General features: G+C 43.5%; 1 long non-coding RNA gene across 1 annotated transcript; it reads left to right on the top strand.

Annotated features, from left to right (window-relative positions):
- The first annotated feature begins 746 nt into the window (after window positions 1-746).
- LOC121340980 lies at window positions 747-9,203 on the top strand. Its single transcript, XR_005953379.1, has 2 exons — window positions 747-1,151; window positions 8,889-9,203. It is a non-coding gene; the product is annotated as an uncharacterized LOC121340980 (long non-coding RNA).
- Window positions 9,204-22,058: the final 12,855 nt, after the last annotated feature.

Below are 22,058 nucleotides of genomic sequence, written 5' to 3'. Positions count from 1 at the left end.
TATCGTGAAAGACCAGACTCACGCCGCCCTTGCTGCATTCCCCCTTCCCAGCCACCTCCCCGGAATGAAGAAACATGAGACTCCAGCACTTTCTTGGTGGCGTAGACTTCCTGTTGCAATCATCCTCTCCCCTGCCAGCACAGCGAAATCTGCTTAGCCTTTACTTTCTCACACGTTTCAGATGTGCAGGGGTGTTATTGTAAACAATGTCATCGGCTGTGCCAGAGCTGTCTGCTCCTGCCGTGCTCCCTTCCCAGCACCCCAGGGGTTCCCGTAACAGGGCGTAAGGCAAACAAAGCAAAACAGTAATCTGCTGTTCCAATGGCTTTTTTTTGTTTTTAGAAAATGTTAATGATAGGTTATGTGATTACCCTAGGTTTGGCTCCACTTACTCTTTATTAAGCACATCTGGTATTTAGTAACAGTGTAAGTAGCAGGAGTTTTTCTGGCCCACAAATGAGATTATCCAATGTTGCCATGCAGTATGGAAACTCCTCAGGGAAGCCAGTGAACTGCGTGGAGATACAAGACTTTCTTTTCGGCTGGGCGTGCAGCCAGAATAGCTAAAAAATGTGGATTGGCACAGAGCTCTTGCCACGCAAACACTTCTGGAAATTTCTCTGTTCAGGCCTGCCAAATCCTTCCTATGTAACATGAGTTTCTGTCTTCCTCAGCAGCCTGTCTGAAGCCTGAGCTCTCCTGTACACTTTATAAAGGAAAAATAAAAAAAAGCTCCAAGGCAACCTTTCAGTCTTGTTTCCAGCATGCCACTGCCAAGCTAACAATTTCACCGAATTAGGGGGAATTTCCTAAAACATTTCTTTGAGCTTCATTGAGTGGAACATGTGGGAGACAACTGTGTTTCCTGGAGAAGAAAGGAGAGCTGTCTCACTCGTGGAGACTGCCTAATGTCTAGCAGGAGAAAAACAACCAGCCATGACAAGAAAATGTTTTTTAAAACTTGGCGTGAGAAGCAGGTTTTATTTATTTAGATTGCCTTTTCCAGTCTGGTCAATGTAGTGTATGAAGAGAGGGTTGGTGGAGGGAAGCTGGTGTTTTTGTTAGGGCCCAGGGCTTGGAGTCAGGAGGTCTGGGCTCTATTTCTGGCTCCGCTGTAGCCTTCCTGTGGGACTTGGGTGAAGCTCTTGGAGGTGAGTTGTTCCAGTCTCTGAGCTTCTCGATGCATTTAATGGGGGTATTGTTTGCCGGTTTCATATGTGTTTGTGTGAACTCAGGCTCTGCGGCCAAAATTATTAATGTTCCGTGTTTCTTAAGGAAAGAACTGGGAAGGATATGAAGCAGAAAAGCAAATGTTCGTTTGTTGCTTGACTGCGCTTGGCTGCTGCTGTTGCAAGACACTGGCCTTTGGATCTTTAAACTTGGTTGCTTTGTGTCTAGGGATCTTTGTGGGTGTTCCTGACAAATCCCTGTCAGTTTTGCCTCTCCCACTCCTAATAATGGGACACATGCATTTATACTGCAACTTTGTTGACTTAGTGATGGTACCCTTGGGACAGTTAGTCTGGGTAGTTTCTAGACTTTTTCACTGTGAAGAGAGAATTTAGTGTGAAGGCTGGCCATGAACAGAGGGATTCATCACAGCAACTTACAAGCACATTGTGCACTATTTCTACATGGCCAGTGACCAGCTCTAGCACCCGGGTTGCTCATGGCTGCCCTTCCTGTGGATCAGCTGGCAGTGCAGCAGGGAACTACCTGGGTAAAGCTCAGAAAGGGAGTGCAAAAGCACCCTAACAGGCACTGCTGGCTGCTGCCTGGTGGCTCAGCTGTCCTCTGCGATGAACTTCTGATGCAATTTGCAGCCACAGAAAGAACATCTCATCCAAAGAGCTGACGCGACTCCAAGCTGCATACCAACATAAGTGGAAGAGGGGATCTGGCTCTGCTGCTGCATGCTCTTGGCCTCAGTAACTGTCCCCACTTCCAAGAGGGACAAGGGAAGGGGCAACCAGCAGCCCTTGATCTGTGCAGCACCCACAACATTCTTTGGGAAAGTGGGGAAGGATTAGTAACAATGACAAAACAGGCATAGCTATGCAAAGGACAAATAGATAAGCTTGGGATTTTTCTGTCTGCTGACCCACCCGCTGATAAGCCAAACTAATAACTCTCCATGGGTTAGCCTGTGCACAAGCAGAGCTTCTTTTCAGCCCAGTCTTGCTTCTGTAAACATCACTCCCATGGCTGTGGCTCCTGTGGCTGTAGTGACATCCGTAGCTTGTCAATGACATTTTGCCAAGTAGCTAATGGGTAAAGATACAGAAAGTTTGCAGGGCAGTGGGGTGTGAGAAAATAAGAATTACACACAATGTAAGAAAAGGAAGGACTGCAAGAATGGGGAGTAAGAATGTGTAAGATTCAAGGTGAAAGAACTTCATTTCCTCAGGGATGCAAATATGAAAGAAAACATCAGACAGGGACAAGTGAAGTGAAGAGAAGAGCAGTGGAGACCTAAAGAGCCAGACCAAAGAAACTGAGGCTGACAATGGCCAGGAATAAATGGGAATGATCAGAGAAAAAATGAGAGATGTAGGTAAAACCATAGTGTAAAGAAAAGGCGTGCTATAATGAACAAGAGAAGAAATTTGTTTTTAGAAGAGGGAATGCAAACCAAGACAGGAGAGAATTATGTGGAGAAAACAGAAAAATTCAGAGATGGAAGGACAAATAATAGGACAGAGATGCAGGAGAAAGCAGGTGAAACAAAGAGTCTCACACTGTTCTTAGGTTAATGAAGTTTCTTTTTACTAGTTCAGCATTGCATTGCAATGTCCCAAGAGGCATTTTGTTTCTGTGGCTCTTTTGACCACTTATGCTAATTATTCTGGGTTCCATGACTAAGTAATTAGAAGAAAAGGAAAAGAGCCTAAAAGTCACCCGGATGTGTCATAAGGCTTTGTCTGAAGGACTGCTCCCTTCAGAGGGAATTGTTTCTAGAAAATAGCTGGGATGCTGACATCCCTAGTGTACATGTGGCTGGCCTCTGTGTCGCCTGGGTAAGCTGTAGGGGCTCAAAGATTTCTGAACCCTCCCCACCCACTTTGCTGTAAATTACTCTGTTCTGCTTGGGAGGGATGATGAGGAAGGGAGGATCCTAGCAGAATCCTCTTGCCAGCATGTCTCAAAGCTGGCTCTGATCCTGCAGGATTTGACCAATATTTGCTGAAAGTGGAGCAACTCAGAGTGCCGGGTAGCTTGGTCCCAGTTCCCAGTCAATGGGAAGTGAGAAAAGCAGAAGCAGATTGTAGATTGCTCTTCTGATCTAATACTCCTTTTCTTTCCGTGCTTTGCTCACATTAACTTGGTGACTTTCATTTACTTATTGAAGAGACACATAAGTGTTTTACATTCAGGAGGCATCTGGCAATCCTGCATTCACTAAGCGACCTGAAACCTGGGAGTGAACATCAAAGGAGAGCTTTTTCTCTGGAATTATATAATCTCTGTTATGGTAGTATGGTAATTAAACAACACCTTACAGTGAAGGGGCAGAACATCTTAGCTAATATAAGCAAGGCACGCTGCACTGTATGTCTGAAATCATAGTTTCATCTAAAAAATAAAAATCTGGCTAAAAAGCATTCTGTGCTGGACCAGCACAGAAACATAGCCATGTGCAGCCAAGCACTGGACAAGCACAAACTTACTATGCTGGCTCAGATATGTTTCACGCACTCTGGTAGACACTGAACCGAATCAGGTAACGTCTGTCCTCCAGTCAGCATAAAACTGGCACAAACACCACATCATGTGCTCTGACTAATTCAACAGAAACATACTGGTGTGCTTATGCCAAATACAGATCCAGCACACACAGGAGGTGCTCCTGCAGTGCCAAAATCTCATATTAATGAAGCTGGAAGCAGAGCCATGTGCATTAGCTGCATGTTTTGAATTCTTAGGAGTGGCAGCCGTTCATGGCAGGGGGCTTTTTCAGAACAATCACAAAAGGACTTTTTTTTTTCCTGGAGTGACAAAATTGCTTCCTTTGTTTCCAATAATCTCAGCATTTGAAAATACTGAATCGGTCCTTTTGTTTGCTGCGTCCATTTATTGCAGATTGTAGTTTCAGTGCAGCTCATGTTAGGATGACCAGTCCCCCCACCTTCCATCACACAATTATGCCAGTCTGTTTAAAGATTTAAAGATGCTGACCAAGCATTATTTTGACTGCCTTGCCATGGAAGCCGTTTGCCATACCAGAATTGTTGCTTAAAATCATTTAAATAATTTGAGACTGAAGGAAATAATTTGGTCAGTTGAAACTCTCCCCTTGGCTTTTCTTGATGTACATATTCCAGCGATGGGCCAGAATGGCTCTCGGTATTTTCTTGTTAAAGTTTCATGAACAAATTGGGAAAAGCTTAGAATAATTTCTTTACCTCTGAGGAAAATCACAGACTCTTAACATTATGCTTCACCATCTCTGCTAGAGATGATTTATTCCTGGGGCTCGTAAAACATTCTTGAAAGAGTAAAATTTTTGCCTTGTGACTACAGCACTTGCACCAAGTGTTGGACACTTTCAAAACAATTTCCTGAGAGGATGCGAAAGGTAGATTGGGATCCAAAAGGGCACATTTTTCTCCTTTCCTTTCATTTTCCCAAGGCGCCTTCTCACATCTGTAGAAAATGTAGTGCAGAACACTAATCTTGGTCAACTAAAAGGAACACTTTTTCTCATTTCAAAGAGGAAAGCAAGTCTGAAAAAACTGAAGTTAAACCTGGTAACTGTAATAATGCTTGGCACTTACATGCAGATTTTCATCTTCTAGCCACTTTACATTAAGTAATGTATCCTCAGGACTTCCCTATGGAGTAGGTAGCTGAGTATTATTAGCCCCCTTCTGCAAATGGGAAAACTGAGGCGGAGATGTTAAGTACCTTGCCTAAAGCCAGCGAGGGATTCTGTTGGAGAGTTGGGATCAGAGGTTAGGAATTCTTGTGCTTTCAATTCCCGTACCTACTGTGTCACTTAAGTACAGAGCCATAATTGAATATCGTAATGATCCGGGGGTGAAGTGATTCCAGCTACTCAGATCTGAGCATGGCTCCTCTGATGGTCAGAGACTCAGTAGTGCAGCAGCTGGACAGAGCACGAGTGCCTAATGGGTAGGATAAAAACGTGTCATTCTCTTTGGCCTCCTCAAACTTACCACTGGGCAACGTTCACCAGGCCAGGTCTCAGCTCAACTCTTCAGCTGGCTGTGCCATCACTTTGAGGTAGAAGGACAAATGTTCACCTTTGATGGGTGTAGTTGTCACTAAGAAATGCAACATCAAAGGCAGGTGCTGCTGTTAAGACCAAGGTTATTGTTCATTGCTTTATGTGACACTTGTTACAACAGAAAAGGCAAGTCCCTTTCTCGCTAATTCATGCTTGTGCAGGAGTGTGAAAAGAAACCCAGGTCTCTGTGCTTGGGCTAAAGCAGACTCTCCTCTACCTTTAGGAATAGAATTTTTGTGTTCTGTGGTCCTCACATCACCTGAATGGGAGCCAGACAAAAGTCTGGCTTTTCACAAGGCTGCTGGAGGGTTCACAGATTCAGACTTGCCCCTGACCAGTGTGTGCCTTAGACAGGGAACAACATATGAAAAAGGAGAGTATAACATGAAAACCCTGAGGAAAATTTCCATCAGTTGCTGCACAGCTGCTAATGTGAATAAAATAAATGCATTCCGAGGAATTCAGGAAAGAATGCTCCATTTCAGTGTTTCTCAGGCAAAGAAGTGTTTGCTTTTTCTTTACTAAATGCCTGCTTCCATTAGCAGTATTTTCTGCATGTTTTTCAACCCTGTTTTCATCCCATCAAGATGCCATTGGGCATTAAAGCCTAAGAACTGGCTTGTATCTCTCATTTGCTGCCAATGTATTGGTGCAGGATGATACATCATAAAGGGAAGCTGTGCAAAAAGCATTGTTCTTTAACGTATTCCTTCTGATCCTGCCATTAATATGGGATGGACACAAATCTATCCACAAACACACTGACTCCAGCCGTGCACACAGAGAATATATGATTCCAGGAACTGGAATCAGTTTTGCCCCTGACCCTTCATTTTGGCAGGGAATCAGAGGTTTTGGAACTTGAGACTGATCCACACCCCAAGTTTATTTTGTTTATATACAGGAAAAATGTGGAAATCCCCAGATGCTGCTGGCCTGGATAAGAATGATTCTTGCACTGAAAACACAGAACCATATTTGCTCTGTGAATGAAAAGATGACATTTTCTCACTCCTGTGAATTTTGTCTCATGATCTTACCTTGAAAACCACCTAGTTTTACTAATTGGTCACTAGAGATTATGAATATCAGCCTTGCATTAACATTTTAAAACAAAATACTAGAATGATCTTTTTGGGGCTCTCTGACTATTTCTAGGAGCACTTCAATGAAGTAGGGTGTTTAGAGTCAGAAAGATTGTGTGATAATGCCTGAGTCACATTAATTGGGTTGTCAGAGACTACTGGACCCTACCATAAGTGTGAGAGAAGCTGGGAAGGCAATGGACCTTGCAGGGCACTGGTGCTAACTGATATGTGTCTTGTATTTTAAAATATAATAATACAAACTCCACCTAGACCAGACTATTATCTTGTCTGGAGTCTTCTCACTCGGGTTTGTGTCCTCCAGAGGCGAGTGCTCCACTCAGCAGAGCTGGACCCTGAGGAGCCCTGCTGAGCTGCATGGAGATACAGAGTAAGTCCTTCAGGCATGATCTGGAGATCAATTCCCATGGTCAGCGTGCAGATAATTTGCTACAAAGGAGGTTCTCCACATTGCATTTGTTGGCACTGGGATTTTTTGCTAAACATCAATGTTTCCAACTGTGCAAGCTATTTATAAAGCACACAACACGTCTGTCAGAGCAGAGTATGCTTTTAATATAATGTAGCATGAGCATGTGGAAAAAATAATGGAGACTGTTCTTCACTCAGAACTCAAGCACAACAAACTGTATTTACATCAAAAAATTTAGAACATGTTTTTCTTAAGCATTTCATTGAATATCAAAGAAATATAAACACATATGTTAAAAAATTGTGCCAAAGTCCTATAGATTGCGTAGGAAGGACTTGGAGTTTCCTTTCACATTGGTATTGCATCATAATTCCATGAGGTGATCTTTGTGAGGAGGACTGGGTTTATAGTTCCCTCCCTGTTACATGTGTATGTGCTGCAAAGGGAGGGCAAGCCTGGAGCACTGACAAGTATAAAGTGTGTTGAAATGTATCTTTGTATGAGCTATTTGCCTCTTCCTTACTTTTTTTTTTTTTTGAAACGGAAATATGATTTCTCCTCCTGTACTGACATGTGAGCAACCTCAGCTAAATCCTTTGCAGGAGAACAGAGCTCTTTGGTGATCAAACAATTTACCTCTTCACAAATCAGAGAGAGGATAATATGATTATATTAACACTCTCAACTGGTCTCTTTTATGAGGCTGTTGTAACAAGACTATCCATTTGCTTAGAGTGTATTTTGGGAACTAAAGGCAGAGGAGCCAATGTTGGGCCAGGAAGCACTGAGCAGGATGGCCGGATGGAAGGGGGGCATGACTTCTGGTGACCAAAGGTGTAGAAATTAAAGAAGAAGTTATGAAGCCAAATGCTGTCCTCTTCTTGCTTTTGTTTTGCTACCTTCCTTACTTATTTTTTTTTTTTTAAATTTTTTTTTTAAATTTTTTTTTTTTTTTTTTTTTTTTGTAATTCCTACCTCATTCTTCTTCCCTGTTTTGCTCCTTGAGCCTTTCTTTCTGCTTGCTGGAGGGATCCAAAAAACCCTCTTTAAGACGACCGCCCCACATGTCACTCCCACAGTCAGCCCCTTCCTGAAGCTACTGCTGCTGGGTCCAGGACTCTGCTGGTGGGGAATGAAGAGCAGAGGAGGGAGGGATGACCACAAATAACACTGTGCTCTGGCAGCTCCTGGCAATAGAGAGGCAGAAATACAAGGGAATGCCTGATAGATATGCAAGGCTGCAGCTGGGTGCTGATGAGCATCTCAGGGAAGCTTTTTGCCATGTGGCTTCTTCAGTAGGTATGGCCTAACATGAATGGACAAGGATTTCTTTCATTTCTGCTGCAGTGAAAGGTAGGGTCAGTTACTCAGTCCGGTCAACACCAGTTGCTGTAGAAAGATTGCCTTGAGCATGGCCTGGGTAAAGATATGGTTGAGAGTATTGCCTTTTTAATCTCCATAGACCATGTAACAGGATTTTCCCAAAATACCCACCCAGCTCTTGGGCTGTTCTGTGAAGCTGACCCTCTTTTGAAACCCTGAATGATGTGGTTAATGTTCTTCTCACATTTGCTAGGAGTTAACCCAAGGACCAATAATATTACTGGAATATCAGCTTCTACTTTTAAGTAATGTTTTTCTAAATTTTCCCTTAAATATTACCTGATAAAGGGGGAATAGAAGGAGGCAGTGTATTGTCCTTCATAATTCCTCATCACACTAGTTAAGCACAGGATAAGGCTGGAATTCATCTACTTTGTTACACATGGATTTTATCTTAAAATTTTATCTGGGACAAGAACACCCTTAGGCACTTTCCCAGCTATGACACCAGTATCCTGTGAAATAAACTGGCGGGGGTTTATCCCTTACAGGAAATGGTGTGCTGAAGCAGGAAGTTGCTCTATCAGCTCACAGCAAACCAGTGCTCTTGAGTGGTTTAGGTGCAGTCAAGCAGTGGAAAGGTTTTTCATGGTAGATGGTATAGAGCCAGGACTGTATTAACTGGAAATTACTCAGTATTTCATCATTCTTCTTTTATGAGGAAACCAAATTGCTCCTCAGATAATTGCATGGTAATTCAGGATCTCTGAACTCCTTTCCTGCTCATTTCTTGTCTTAGGTGCTGGTGTTGGTGGCACTATGAAGGAATCTACACACTGACTGAAGGGCTGGTGCATTTTGACAGCTTGTGACGCACGGTGCATCCTTCGCTCTGACTCAGTGCTGCCTCTCCTGCAGAGGTGTGCTCTAAGGCTTCCTTAATCCTCACAGAGCCCTCTGGTACTCCCAGAACTACAAAATGTTGTCATTAAAACAGAAACATCCATTTCATTCCATGCTATGACTGATAACCCGTTTTATTTTCCGGTCCCATTTTGCTTGTTTTCCTCTGCCAGTACCTCACTTAATAAAGAATTGGAAGACTCTTCTTGTACGTGATGAGCAGCCAGCCCTTTCTCAATGTGTGGCCCTTGCCTGGACTTGCCATTATTTGAGGTGTAGATGGGTTTGTGTACAAGCCTGCGCACACACATGCATGCTTGCAAACGCACACTCTGGGTGAGCTCCAGGCTAGCCATTAGATTTCCCCTGCTATTACTCTACTGTACATATTCCTAGTAGATTAGAGCAGAATTTTTTTTATACGCTCTTCTATAAAAAGTGTGCTATATTGATTGCAGCACAGTGAGCTGCTGTGGTTGATATCCGAGCGCTAACCCAGATAGCGATTAGCATTACATCAGCCATCAGGCGAGGGAACCTGGTGAGCTGCCAGCCTATAAAAATGGAAGACATTTGCGTCACTGTTCCCTTGGTAATGCTTCTTGGAGCCGTGTCAGCTGTCCCCCGAGGTTGTTTCCTTAATATGTCAACAGACATTCCTGAATCTTTAATGCTGAATAGCTCTTTTTCCTCTTCCAGAAACACTTATGTGACAGTGTAGCTAGAGTCTCCTGCTGCCCTATGTATTAAAAAATTATATATCTATGTAGATGAGGCTTAATACTTTTTGGGGGAGGGTCACAGCAGTTACAGTCAGATCTGGGTGAAGCACAAAGCCCATCTGCAGCAGGATTGCCGTTTGGATGCATAGAGGAAGCAGCAGCCCTGTTTAAAACCACTCCTCTGCCTCCAGAGCATCCCACTGGAGGGAGCGAAAGCATCTGTGTTAGATCAGTTGTTGGAATTTGCTAACATTTGGGATAAACTATCTGACCTTGCTGTAGGAATTCCAGTTCCACACAATAACTTCAGGTTAATGCCCGAAAGCTGTGGGACTGTGTGCGCAGTGACCTCTAGCTTCCGGAAGACATTTGTAAGTGCCAATTTTGAGAAAAAGTCTGAGGTTTTATCCAATGACATTTTCACCTTTCTGCCTCTCTGTGCAGCCAAATGGTATTTTCAACCCGAAGAATTAAAATGCAAGTAAAATACACTGCACAAAATTTGAGCATGTGCCCTTTCAGCTGAAAGTAAACATCCGCTATCAAAAAGACCTTTTGTTCTTAGGTGACAGTTTAAAGTTTGCTGTAGTAATTAATCACAGACTTGTAATTTAATAGTTCGGGAACAGAGACCAAACAAGTAATTCTAAGAAATCACTTCGTGAGTAGCTTAAGTTTGGTCAAGGAACACTACAAAGTGCTCATGATAATTTATCACTGCTGTACGCATTTCACGCAACCCACTGACCGAGAAGAAAAACACTCTGCTGGTTGAAACTCAGCTCTGCCAAGGGGACAGAGAGCTCTGTCAGTCTGCAATCTTTAGCCAGTACTGAAGGACTTCCAGATTCCTTGTGAGGAATTTGACCCCAGCGCTGGAATTTGTCTCCTGCGTAGCCCCCCACGGCGAGCAGTTTCCTTAAGCAGCGCTGGGCAGGGGGCGCGGGGAGGGAGGCGCTGGCTGGCTTAGGGGCAGGCAGGGCAGGAGGGGCATTCCCGAGCAGCCCGGCCTGACAGGCTGCGCTAGCAGCGAGGAAGGGCTCAGCCCTTCAAGTGAGGAGTTTGCACAGGCCCATGCACACACACTTGTGAGGGAGCTGATGGATGCTCCCGCCTGAGCTCTGTGCCTGTTTGTCCTTACACTTTACCCCCTCCCCGGTGTCCAATTCTCGTGGCCAGCTTTACCCTTGACAGGCAGGTGATGAGTGACTACAGGGGTAGGGACAGGCAGGTGATGAGGGACTCAATTCAGTGGGAGAACATGGAGTGCCCACTACAGCAGCATCCCTAGGGAGGAGCCAACCATGCCTTCCGCTGCCTCAGAGTACCGGCAGAACTGGCTTTCCCCTTAACCCCGGGACACCTGAATCCCACATAGAGATAACCAAGCTCAGCCGCTTGGTTTGCACCCCAGCTTCCCTACAGAGCCTGGTGCTCATTGGGTTGGAGCCAGATAATGATGGGTTCTACACTTTTCCCTATGCTGCCACTCCGCTGGGAGAGCTGGAAGAGGGAGGTAGGAAAAATGTGACTCACGAGGGTAATCCCAAACTGGGACAGGGTCGTATGCTGGAGGCAGGTGGAGAGTGCTGATGTTCAGGCCTGGGGGTGTTTGGCTGTAGCTTACCAGCCTGGCAAGAGGCAGGAGCAAGGCCCCAGCTGAGCAGCTGGGCTTGAACACAGATGCCAGAAGCAGAACTGATCCCAGCTGTAGCTGCTTTTGCCTCTTGGCTGCTGCAGAGAGGTCTGTGTACAGGTCTGTGGTTGCCTTCTTGGGGGAGGTTGCCTTTGTGCTGCAGGGACAAGAGGCTGAGGTAGAAGAACCCCCCCACAGCAGTTTCAGCAAAGGGAAGTGAAAAATTTCCTTCTTTGAGACAGAGCTTGTAACTCACCCCTCCAAGGACTGCCTCCTTGCCTCCATTCTCCTGCTATGGACCCCAGATTTCTTACCAAGTGAGATGAGCCCTGGATCTGACTTCAAAGCCCTGACCCTTCCTACTGTCAGCCCTGTGGCTCCTCTGTGTCTATTGCTATCACATATTTCTATATATAACACAAGGCTCCTGTCTGCTGCAAAGGGTGTTTTCTGAGGAAAAGTTAAATACATTGCAAAACCTTTAGAAACAGAGCCTTGAAAGCACAACTGGTCTATCCCGATTGCTTGTGTCATTACTCAAAAAAGATGGTTGAATGAAGGTCAACTCTTGAACAGGTTTGAATTTTTATGGTTCTGTGAATTAACTTTCTCCTAGTCCCAGAAAGATGCAAGTTGAGGTCTTCTGTACCTCCGAGAGCTAGGCTTTGATAATCCCAGTGATATCTGAATCCCCAAAATTTCTGTCCCTCAAGAGTACTACTTACAGTCACCAAGTAGCTGCAGCTGAAGAAGGTGGGTGCCAGCTTGTCCTTGAGCTCTGCACTTTCTATCAGCTTTCCAATAGCATTTCCTCCCTGTTTCTGGGTGCAGTTCAACACTCCCTTCCTATGCACCTAAAGAAGGCAGTGGGAGCCTTGCCATTGACCTCAGTGAATGTAGAGTATCCTGACGGCACCGATAATTATCTACAAAGCCCCAAATAAGTTCAACTTTTTATGTCCTCTTCCCATGCATGATCCTGGATGAAAATCTTCAGAGGCTGTGCTGATCAGCTTTTATATCTGTCTGAAGAAAGCTGGCACAGCTTTGACATATCATGTTCCTTTGCCTCATTTAAACAGGCCAGCTTAATAGGAGTAGTTTTGATCCATGATATTCTGAAACAGAACACTGAAACTTGCTGGAGGACTAGGCAGAATCTTGCCTCTGTTTGTGCTGCAGCAATACTCCATTAAATTAGCCCTGGATGCAGTCTGGGAAGCTGATGTACATCCATACCAATTTGCTAGGCTGTCTGCAGGTATTCCCCTGAGGACTGGATTCCAGGGTGATTTACAGTTAATCATTGTTTCCCCATGACTTTGTGCTTTTTAAGCCAAATGCTCAGTATGCTGGGCAGGTGTCATATGGTGCAACTTCCTGCTGTGGTAAGCAGAGAAAGCCAGTGGCAGCCCGAGGAAATACTGAGTTAGGAAAGTGTGGCTTTGTGATGGTAAACACAGGTCCTCAGATTGCTTCCAATCTGAAGGACATTGTTGCTTTGGCTTCACTTGTTTTCCTCTGTTATGGAAAGATAGCACAACTAGCATATGTAAAGACCCAGCACTGAGCCTTTTGTTTTCAGAGTGGAGTTTGAAATGAGTCACCTACAGGTGAGTCAACTCATAAACTGCATGGAGAGGGTGACAGATGCTATGGTAGCAGAGGAGGAGCTATGCTGGGCCCACGAAGAAAGGAATCACATGTCCTTTTGTGATGACAGAGTATTTAGAAACTCAGGCCTCAGCCAAATATTCCCATTAAAAAATGACTTGTCAGCTAACTGTGTTTGTCCACCCAAAGCAGGTGCTCTGTATTCCGCTGTTTCTCCTAACACAGGAAAGAAGCTTGGTTCAACTCAGCAGTCAGCTCTGCTCAGAGCGCAGTGCAAAGGAAATTCCATAAATATCAGGGAGTTTGAGTTAAAACAGTGTGTACAGAGATTTATTTGAGATTCCAGATGTTTTGAATTGTCTTTATAAAAATAAAAGAGTCTTTTAATACTTCATCCATGTTATAAGAATCTGCTCTGTTTGTGTTTATCCAAAATTCATGTTTGTCCTGGACATTTCATAGGTCTGTGCTAATGGATATCAACAGTGCTATGACTCCATATGTCAATTGCAGAAACCCAGCTTGTCCTCCCATGCCCTGACTTAGGAAATCTCTTGCTGGAGACTTGGGCCAGGACAAGGAGCAAATGAATGTTTCCTTGTGTAGCTGCAGAATGTGGGTATAGTGAATGCTTGGGAGACCAAAGGGCAGATAGCCATGCTGAATGGAAACACTGGCTATTTCTGGCTAGTATGTGCCTCATGTGAGAAGTGTATGCTGTATTTTTGGACACCTCTGACAGCCAGTGAGTGTTCTTGGGGGCATGGATGTGAACAGGACAAGATTTCTGAACCTTGAGGACATCCAGATAGGATATCTATGAACTTGCCCTGATGGGCCGAGGAAACGTTACTGTGGGTAATGAGTGTTCTGTCAAGCAAGGTAATGTTTCTATCTGATTTCACTGAAAAACCACAGTATGTGCCAGGTATCATGTTCATAAGATGAGCTGGTTTCAATGAAATCTTTCAACCAGCTTGGCTGTTTCTTGATTTTGGGAAAAATTCAAAAGCTACTCATAGTTGATAATTTCTCTCTCTCTCTCTCTCTTTTTTTTTTTTCTTTTTTTAAATTTGTGATTCCTGCTGTTGCAGTTGCCAATGGAAATTATTATGTTCCCCAGATCCAACCCTGGACTAAGTGTCTTTAATAGGATCCCATCTTCTATGTCAATAATGGTAATTCCTTCCAGGCAAGTTACTCCAATTCTACCCTTCCATTTTGAGGCTTCCTTCAATATAGTAATACATTTCCCACTTATTTCCCTTAGTAATTTCTGTAGCAGACTTATGTTCAGATCCCTGTACTGGCTCTGGATGTGTAGCAGATTTTGGAGAGGGATCGTAAGTGAACTGCTGTCTTGGTTGTAGGCTTTGGCATGGGTGAGTGATGGAGTGAGAATGATGATTGCCTGTGTGGAGGATGTTACCTGAAGATGTGTCTCAGCAGATGCAGGGTAAGAGTCATCTGACCAAATGTAGGTGTCTCTATCTGAGCATTCATCTTGATTCCCTTTATAGTCAATAGAGAAAAATAAGCACTTCTGGAGTGTGATTCATCTTAGTCTAAAGGAGATGTATAAAGTAAATCAGATGATTCACACCCCAGACATGCCTATTTCTCTGCATTGAATATGAAAGGTGACTTGCTCAGATGTAGATATCTAAAGCAGAGTGAGACAAATCCCACTCAAAGCACCATCTTTGAAATGACAGCTCAGGAAAATGTGCAGAAATAATATCCTCCCAGCTAAGCAGAGTTCAAAGAACCTCATCCACCTTCTGTACATATTTGCTCTACACCTGCCATTACGAGAAGTGTGTTTATTGTAGAAGATATGCCACAAGTTTTTTATTTGTTGACTTCTTCGCATTAGTGCATGGTTGCAGGTCTGTAGTGTGGAAGGGAGCAGAGAAGGTCTGTGGGTCTGACCCACGCAGAAATTGTGGTGCAAATGTGAAAAGCGTGGTCTGTAGCTCAAGGCTCGGTACTGTGGGAAAGCAGCATATTGAACCTTCATGTTGCCATGGTGCATGTCTCTTGCATCTCACACAGTGGGCCAGGGAGTATTAAACACTAGTTAGACCTGAAACAGCCTCTAATCTTTGTCTAGAAGGAGAGAAAGGTTGCAGCAGGGAAAAGGAGTATAAGTTGGCTTGCTGCTGTACTGTATTTTGTAGGAGAGCTTCCCCCTGCAGCCATTTTGAGCTGTCCTCCTTGCTGACTTTTGTCCGTCCATCATCAGGGAATTCTTAAGCTCTGACTGTGCTGAGTCAGTCAGTGCTTGGCTGCCCTGGTATATCCTCCTGTTGACAGTGTAAGTAAGCTATTGCAGTGAGCATAACAGGAATAACGAGGCCTAGAGTCAGATTAGTGCAGACGCAGGCTTTAGAGACATAAACAGACTCCTCTTCTTGTTTTTGCCCAGTAATGTCCTATGGGTACGTGCATTTTAGAGAGTTTTCTCCAAGTGGGAATTTCCATCTGGAAGCAGCATTTTAAAGAAGGCAATCAAGCCAGGACCCTGCTGGCATTGGACAGGGAAACATGATGGCTCATCAGTTTCCTTCATTGGATCAGTGCCACCATGGCTGCTCACCAGCCACTGGATGGAGAGCGACAACTGCTCAAGGTGATCCCTAGGCAGGAAAGGGCATGCAGAAAACAGGCACAGCCAGACCAGATGCGCAGTGACACTGTGATAGAAGTGGGACAGCAATGTTGTAACCACATGAACTTTAAAGGGACTGTGATCTCTGTGACACAGTTGCTCTAGTTCCAAGGGCAGGGGGGTGTTTCCTGCAGCTGAGAACATCAAATAATTAAAGGAGAAAAAAAGTGGTGTGTGGAAGCAAGACACTCTGAGATGGATTTTAATAATTTTTTGTAATATTACACTTCCAAAATTGCTAGGCATCAGTGGTGGGTCCTTCGTTTGCTTCCAAATATGCTGGCAGTTAGAGTGCAATGCCAGACTCTGTATTGGCTCAGGTTGGAAAAGATGATTTTGGAGGTCTTATACAACTTAACTCTGCAGTGAGATGACTTAACTTTCTGCAGGCTTTTGCCACTGTGTTTTGTTTGTGCGTTATATGAAGCCAGAGGTGTTGTGAAGGGACCTTCACAAACATCTAAGAATTAAACACTTGCATTTCTGTGTGAGGTCTGGTGGTTTACATCAGAGGACTGTACTGCAGAGCTGCCGGGTGAGAGGCTGTGGGGCTCCAGAGTTTAACAGGGTGCCAGGGTCCAAGGCCAGCAGTCTGGATACACAAAGGATCAGAGCAATGGCTCTTGCCTCAGCATCAGGTCCCCAAGAGGCTGAGAGCTGGAGTACTGGAAAAACCGGACAGATCCCTTCTCTTTCCCAATCAATCCTCCCTCTGTAGCAATCAAAGTGAAAGAGTGGCATGTGACTCTAAGCTGCGGGCCTAAGCTCCTTGACAAGTGTTCTGGGAAGGGGCTTCCAGTGGTCTTGCAAGGCCCATACCTTTTCCCCAAAGACTGACAACCCTGTCGTTTTGAACAGCCATGTTCATGGAAGGGACATGGAAGAAAGACCCAAGATTTTGGTGCACAGCTTCATCTCTTGTGTACCAGTTGTGGTATGAGACTTCATTCTCCTCCTCTTCAAAAAGAACAATTCTTCAGGAAAACAGCCCCACAACCTTTTAGTGTTTAGATGCTGCAAATTTCCATAAAGGTTTTCTTCTGCTTTCTTGGGCAGGTTCACTTTTGATTTTTTCACCATCAGTGACGTATGCCAGCCTAGGCTGAGAATAGTGTTGCAGTGACTTGAATTATGCATCTAGTAAAGTTAATGGGATTGGCATGATATGGTATGAAGGAACCCTCAAAGGTTTCCATTAGGATCAGGAGGTTACTCCTTAGCCTCTTTCTCAGACCAAAATAAGAAAAAACTCTCACATGCAACCCAAAGAGTAAATGAGGTTTAGAAAATTTAGTTCAATCCTTGAAAAAAAAAATCCAAATAAAAAAGAATAGAAGTATTATGGACTTATACTGATAAACATATTTTAATACAGCTGATTTGACTTTCACAAAAAGAACAAAACAAAACAAAACAAGAAAGAGCGTAGTGCAATTGAGGTAATCTGGAATGTAGAGACACCAGAGAATTTCAATACTTTAATCACAAGTTTTAACCTTTCCTTCTGTCTCCAAAGTTTTCTTGGGACTTTTTTTTTGCCATAGCAGAACCATTGTACTTCTTGCTTCATTCCCTGTGGTATGAGCAGATGGATCTGAAAGTCATCAGCGAGCAGTGAAAGTAATGCAGGTAAAATGAAATTGCTCCCAAAGTCTGGGAGGAGCACACTTGGGGAAGAGTATTTCATTGCACAAATTCCACACTGGCGGAATGTGTTTTTTTCTCCCTGAAATTATTTCTTCATGTGATCAAGGCTTGTGCACATGGAGGTTGACTGCATATTTACTCAAGGTAATGAACACAGATTACATTTTGAAACATCTTCCTAACCCTTGAGTAATGTTGACTTGTTCCCATTCCCTCCCTCTTTGACTCTCTCCTGTTTAGTGTTTCTTGTTTAATCTAATAGGTTAATGGGTCATCTTCTATTGGGTCATCTTCAGGTGTTGCCTGACTCAGTAACGTGGCTGAAAGCCTGTGGATATGTCAATACAAGCAGGACAGAAATGAGTGGCCAACAGGATTGAACAGGATGGACTGGTTACAGAGACAGTGAAGTTCATCAGATAGTGAAATGTCCAATTGCATTCTAGCTCTCCTGTGGGGTGGTTGTTTTGGTTTTGGTTTGGTTTTGGTTTCTTTTTTTTTTTTTTTTTTTTTTTTTTTTTTTTTTTTTAATTTTGATTAATATTGATTTAATTTTTGATTAACTTTGGTTAATATTTAGGCTGCAGCCATAAAATCCCACTGTCTTGGTCAGCAGGAGTTTGGTTAAAACTGTTTCTGGATCAGATGCATATTATTCATATGACTTCAGGTGTCATGAGAATGAGTGTTTTCAGAAGTACAGACCCATTTGGAGGTGCCTTAATTTTTGACTTTTGTGCTTTAGCCTCTTGGAAGAAATTTCAGAAAAATTGTCTCCAAACTGGTTCCCACAGGATTCAGTCAGAGGAAGCAGTCACTTCATTCTTTGTGATTGCATTGTAACCTGGCAAAACTAGGTCCTCAGACTCACTGTCTTCCTGACTTCTTCACTCTGTAAAGGTGTATTTGCCCCTTCTGATGGAACTCAAGAAGGTTTATTCAGTAAACCTGAGTAAATCTCAGTAAACTCAGTAAATTTATTAAGTAATGCTGAGAGTATTAGGAGGATATAAGTAGGGAACTCAGACAAAAAAAATAGCACTAAACTGAAAAGCATTAGCTGTCTTCACATACCACTATTTTTTTCTCTCAGTGAAGAGCTTTAGAAAAGCTTCTCTGATTTTCATCTGAAATTAAAATTCCATATGCAGTATATTAAGTGGCTAATTATGTCATTCATTTTACAGCCTTCCTCTGAATGACTTGATTGAAATGAATGGATTTTAATCTTGGGGGGCGGAGGGAAGGAAGGAATAAATGCTTAGAGGTTTGTTCTGTTTCAGCACTTGCATTTTGAGACCTGAGTTAGATGTTTTAAACAAATATGGAATGTTTTTCCTGGAACTAAAAACGGGACACTTTCGCTGTTTGATGACACCTTTTGGGATGTCGTAATTGTATGTGTGATTGACAGTAGTTTAAGAGGGCAATTCTCTGGTTCAAGGAAGCAAAGGAAGGCAGCGGAGGAAAGTGCGAAGGAAAGTGTTCTAACTTACGATCTTATTAGTTGGGCCATTAAAATGTGTTCAGTCATTCATTAAAGCTTATTCATAAAATTCATTATTCATTAGGGCACTTTGAGGAGTGGGGGGGAAAGCACTGAACAGCAGCAGTCATTTATTTACCCTAGTCATTTCATCATGGAATTAGATCATGGGGCCAGATTCGCCTCTGCATTTCAGCAGTTCAGTTTCACTGACATCATGGAATAGCTACCAATTTAGACTAATCTGTGGCAGTACAGAATCCAGCCCATACTGCTTCTTTAAGAGGGTGCCTTGGGCAATTTCTTTGCTGTTTTATTGCTGTCTAGGTCTTGGGAAACTTTACAAATGGATAAAAAATTAAAGAAGTATGGGAAATAGATCTCACTGAGCAATGTACAACTGAATCATTCCATTGAGATGCTTAGTGGGAGATGGATGTGAAAAGCATTCACATTAATAATTAGTATCTCATTTTAAAGAGTTCTGCTGTTCTGACAATTTTGAAACAAACAGTTTAGATTTTCAGTCCTCACATTAAAGGTTTGGGGTGACAGCAGAGGACAGGAAGGGATAACGCCAAAGCTCTTATTTTGTTAATATGATATACAGCATATAAGATCACTGTAGTCAGAAATTGGAAAGAACCAGTAAATTACTGAACTCATGCTTTTGCAAGGAAAGGTGTGTTAGGTAATGATAATTTTTCTTCATAGCAGCACTGATGTTCTTATTCCTAACTGATTTTTAGCTGAATCTCACTGATGGAGCAGCCCATGTGAGGCTAAAGAAGTGACTTAGCACCTCTTAATTGATACACAGAACTGTCTGCAGGCTTTCTGCCTGGGGGTGAATGTCATGCTTTGGAAATTTCAGGCAGAATTTTTAAAGCTTGTTTTCATAGGCATTGCTCATCCTAGAAATCCTACATGTTATTTTATGATTTGGGTTATTACTGTAAGACTACAGCCTTACAGTAAGAGATAAAAGATATTTCTTTCTGTATTAGTTGTTATAAATGAAAATTGCGAGTCAGCCAATTTTAATAAAAATATGAAAAATAAAATTTATTTCGCGACCGTAGTAACAGTCCGATAGCCACCACCAAAAACGGACAGCGTATCACCCCGGGCAGTGATGCGGGTGAACGTGGAACCTGTCTTCGCTAAGACCAGATTCTCCCCGTCCACACACACTGCTTCGAAGACACAGTTTTTATACTGTTTAATTTGCCCGCGGCTAGTAGTCCTTTTGTCTCTTTCTAAGTTTCACATATTCAAGTTGGTTTCTTTTCTCTGTCCAAGCTGCACAAAAACCTCGGCCGAGAGCGGAATCGCTGCCTTCCCGTGTTCCCGTAACCCAGGCATTCATGTCCAAGGTGCCAATGGCCCTCCAGATAGGCATCGCCCAGATTTCCCGGACCCAGGCATTCAGGGTTCGGGTGTTAATGGTCCCTTGATAGGCATCTTATCTGGTGCCATCCTTTGGGCGTAGGGTCGTTGGCCACTTCCCGTCTTGGCAGCTACACCCTCCTTCTCATGCAAATGTCCATCTGCCCGGGTTTTGCAGTGTGTCTCCAGGCTGGATTTCTTAACCTGAATGGAATGAGAGGAGAAACCCCCTTCCCCTCTTCCCTTCCCCGGGTTATTTCATTTATATTATTTGATACACCATTTATTCCCATGAATTACTACCCGTATTTCTAACATTAGTGAACAGCAGGTTAGGAGAAAACAGTAAGGGAAGTAAGGGAACAGTAAGGGAAACTAACACTGAAGATATTCCTTATCTGTACCCTGATGCCACAAGTATCGTACCATAGATGGGGTGGGATTGGCAAGAAGCAAAATCATAGCACAGCTGCTCTGTGGGTCCTTGACCTCCACCATTTCTGATCCTGAGTGGAAGGACTCAGCACTGACATATGGCACCAATTACATGGAACCTGAGGAAGATACTGATCCACAGGTCTACTAAACCAGGTGGTATTATGGAGGCACAGCATGAACTTGAGCTTTTTTTGTGTCTCTTGTTTTGCTTTTTTAAAAATCCTTCTTCGCTGTGACCTTGAACTCTCCTTGTTGTGCAGGGTGATGATGTAAATCCCAAGGAAACAGCCATGTGGAAAATCTGAAGCTTGTGGTCATGGGGCCAGGTTCTCTGATGACAGAAAGAGGAGTAGTTCCCCTGGAGTCAGTGGACTTATTCTAGCTGACAATCTGACCTATTGAATTTCCAGTTCCTTTTGTGGGAACAGCTGGGTGAATGATTTGATCTGAATTTCTGGGGCAGGGCAGGCCAGGAAGATTTCAGACTTTTAATTGGCAGTATAATGTCTTTAGAAATTCAGCCTTTGTCATTTTATCTTCTGATCATCTTTCAGGCTGCACAGCTGTCTCTTGCTTTGACCCCAGTACAAAATCCACAGTCTCCATTACAGCAGTCCTTCCCTAGTTGACTACTTAAGTCTGTCCTGTCACAACAAAGGAAGATCCAGCGATTTCCTTTCGGAACAGGCTGTGTGAGCTCCAGAAGAGAAGATAGCTCTGCTGGAAAGCAAGGGAGCTCCTTACCATCAAAGTACTCCCAGAGCAGGAGGTAAAGGGGAGAAAATAAGAACCATCAACCAGCACTGGCTCCCTGGTTCTCCCTCAGGTTCATATTCAGTGCCAGAGGGGATACTGTGGCAAAAGTACTGGATATTGTGGCAAAAGAGATTAGGCAGCCATGTGTCATAGACAGCTGTGGAGACTGGAAAAAAGAGACGAGGCTACACTTCCCTAAAACCCAGAAGTACAGAGAAGACAGCATGGGTTCATAGCAGGATCTTGCCCCAAAGCTGCAGAAAATAAAAGAGGAAGAACTGGCATTAGTTCTGCTAGCACTTTCTTAGAGTGACATGGGGTATGTAACCCATTGCTGTGGGGCTGGGTAAACAGGAAGCCAAAAGAAGCCCATTCCTGCTGTTAGCTGTAGAGGGATATAACTCCCATGTGTTTCTACAGTATCTGGATGCATACCAACTGCAGACTGGAAGAACTCTACAAAATCCTAGAAATGTCTCAGAAGCATTTCCAGTCCTCAGAGAAATGGCACATAGGGAAGGTATCTTCCCCACAGTTGTGTAATCAAGAAGCTGGAGAAACAATAGAAACAATACATTGGTCTGCTGCCAAACTGTGCAGAAAATGGCTGACTCATGCGAGTACGCAATCTTAAACCTGAAATAATTAGTGTTAGATTCATAAGTGGGAAAAAAGTGCAGTGAGACTGCTGAAAGAAAAGCTGTCCT

The sequence above is a fragment of the Onychostruthus taczanowskii genome, unplaced genomic scaffold, assembly GCF_017590055.1.
Source record: "Onychostruthus taczanowskii isolate IOZ18803 unplaced genomic scaffold, ASM1759005v1 scaffold104, whole genome shotgun sequence".
Lineage (NCBI taxonomy): Eukaryota > Metazoa > Chordata > Aves > Passeriformes > Passeridae > Onychostruthus > Onychostruthus taczanowskii.
Note: the sequence above shows the minus strand (reverse complement) of the source record. Positions and strands in the feature narration are given on the sequence as shown.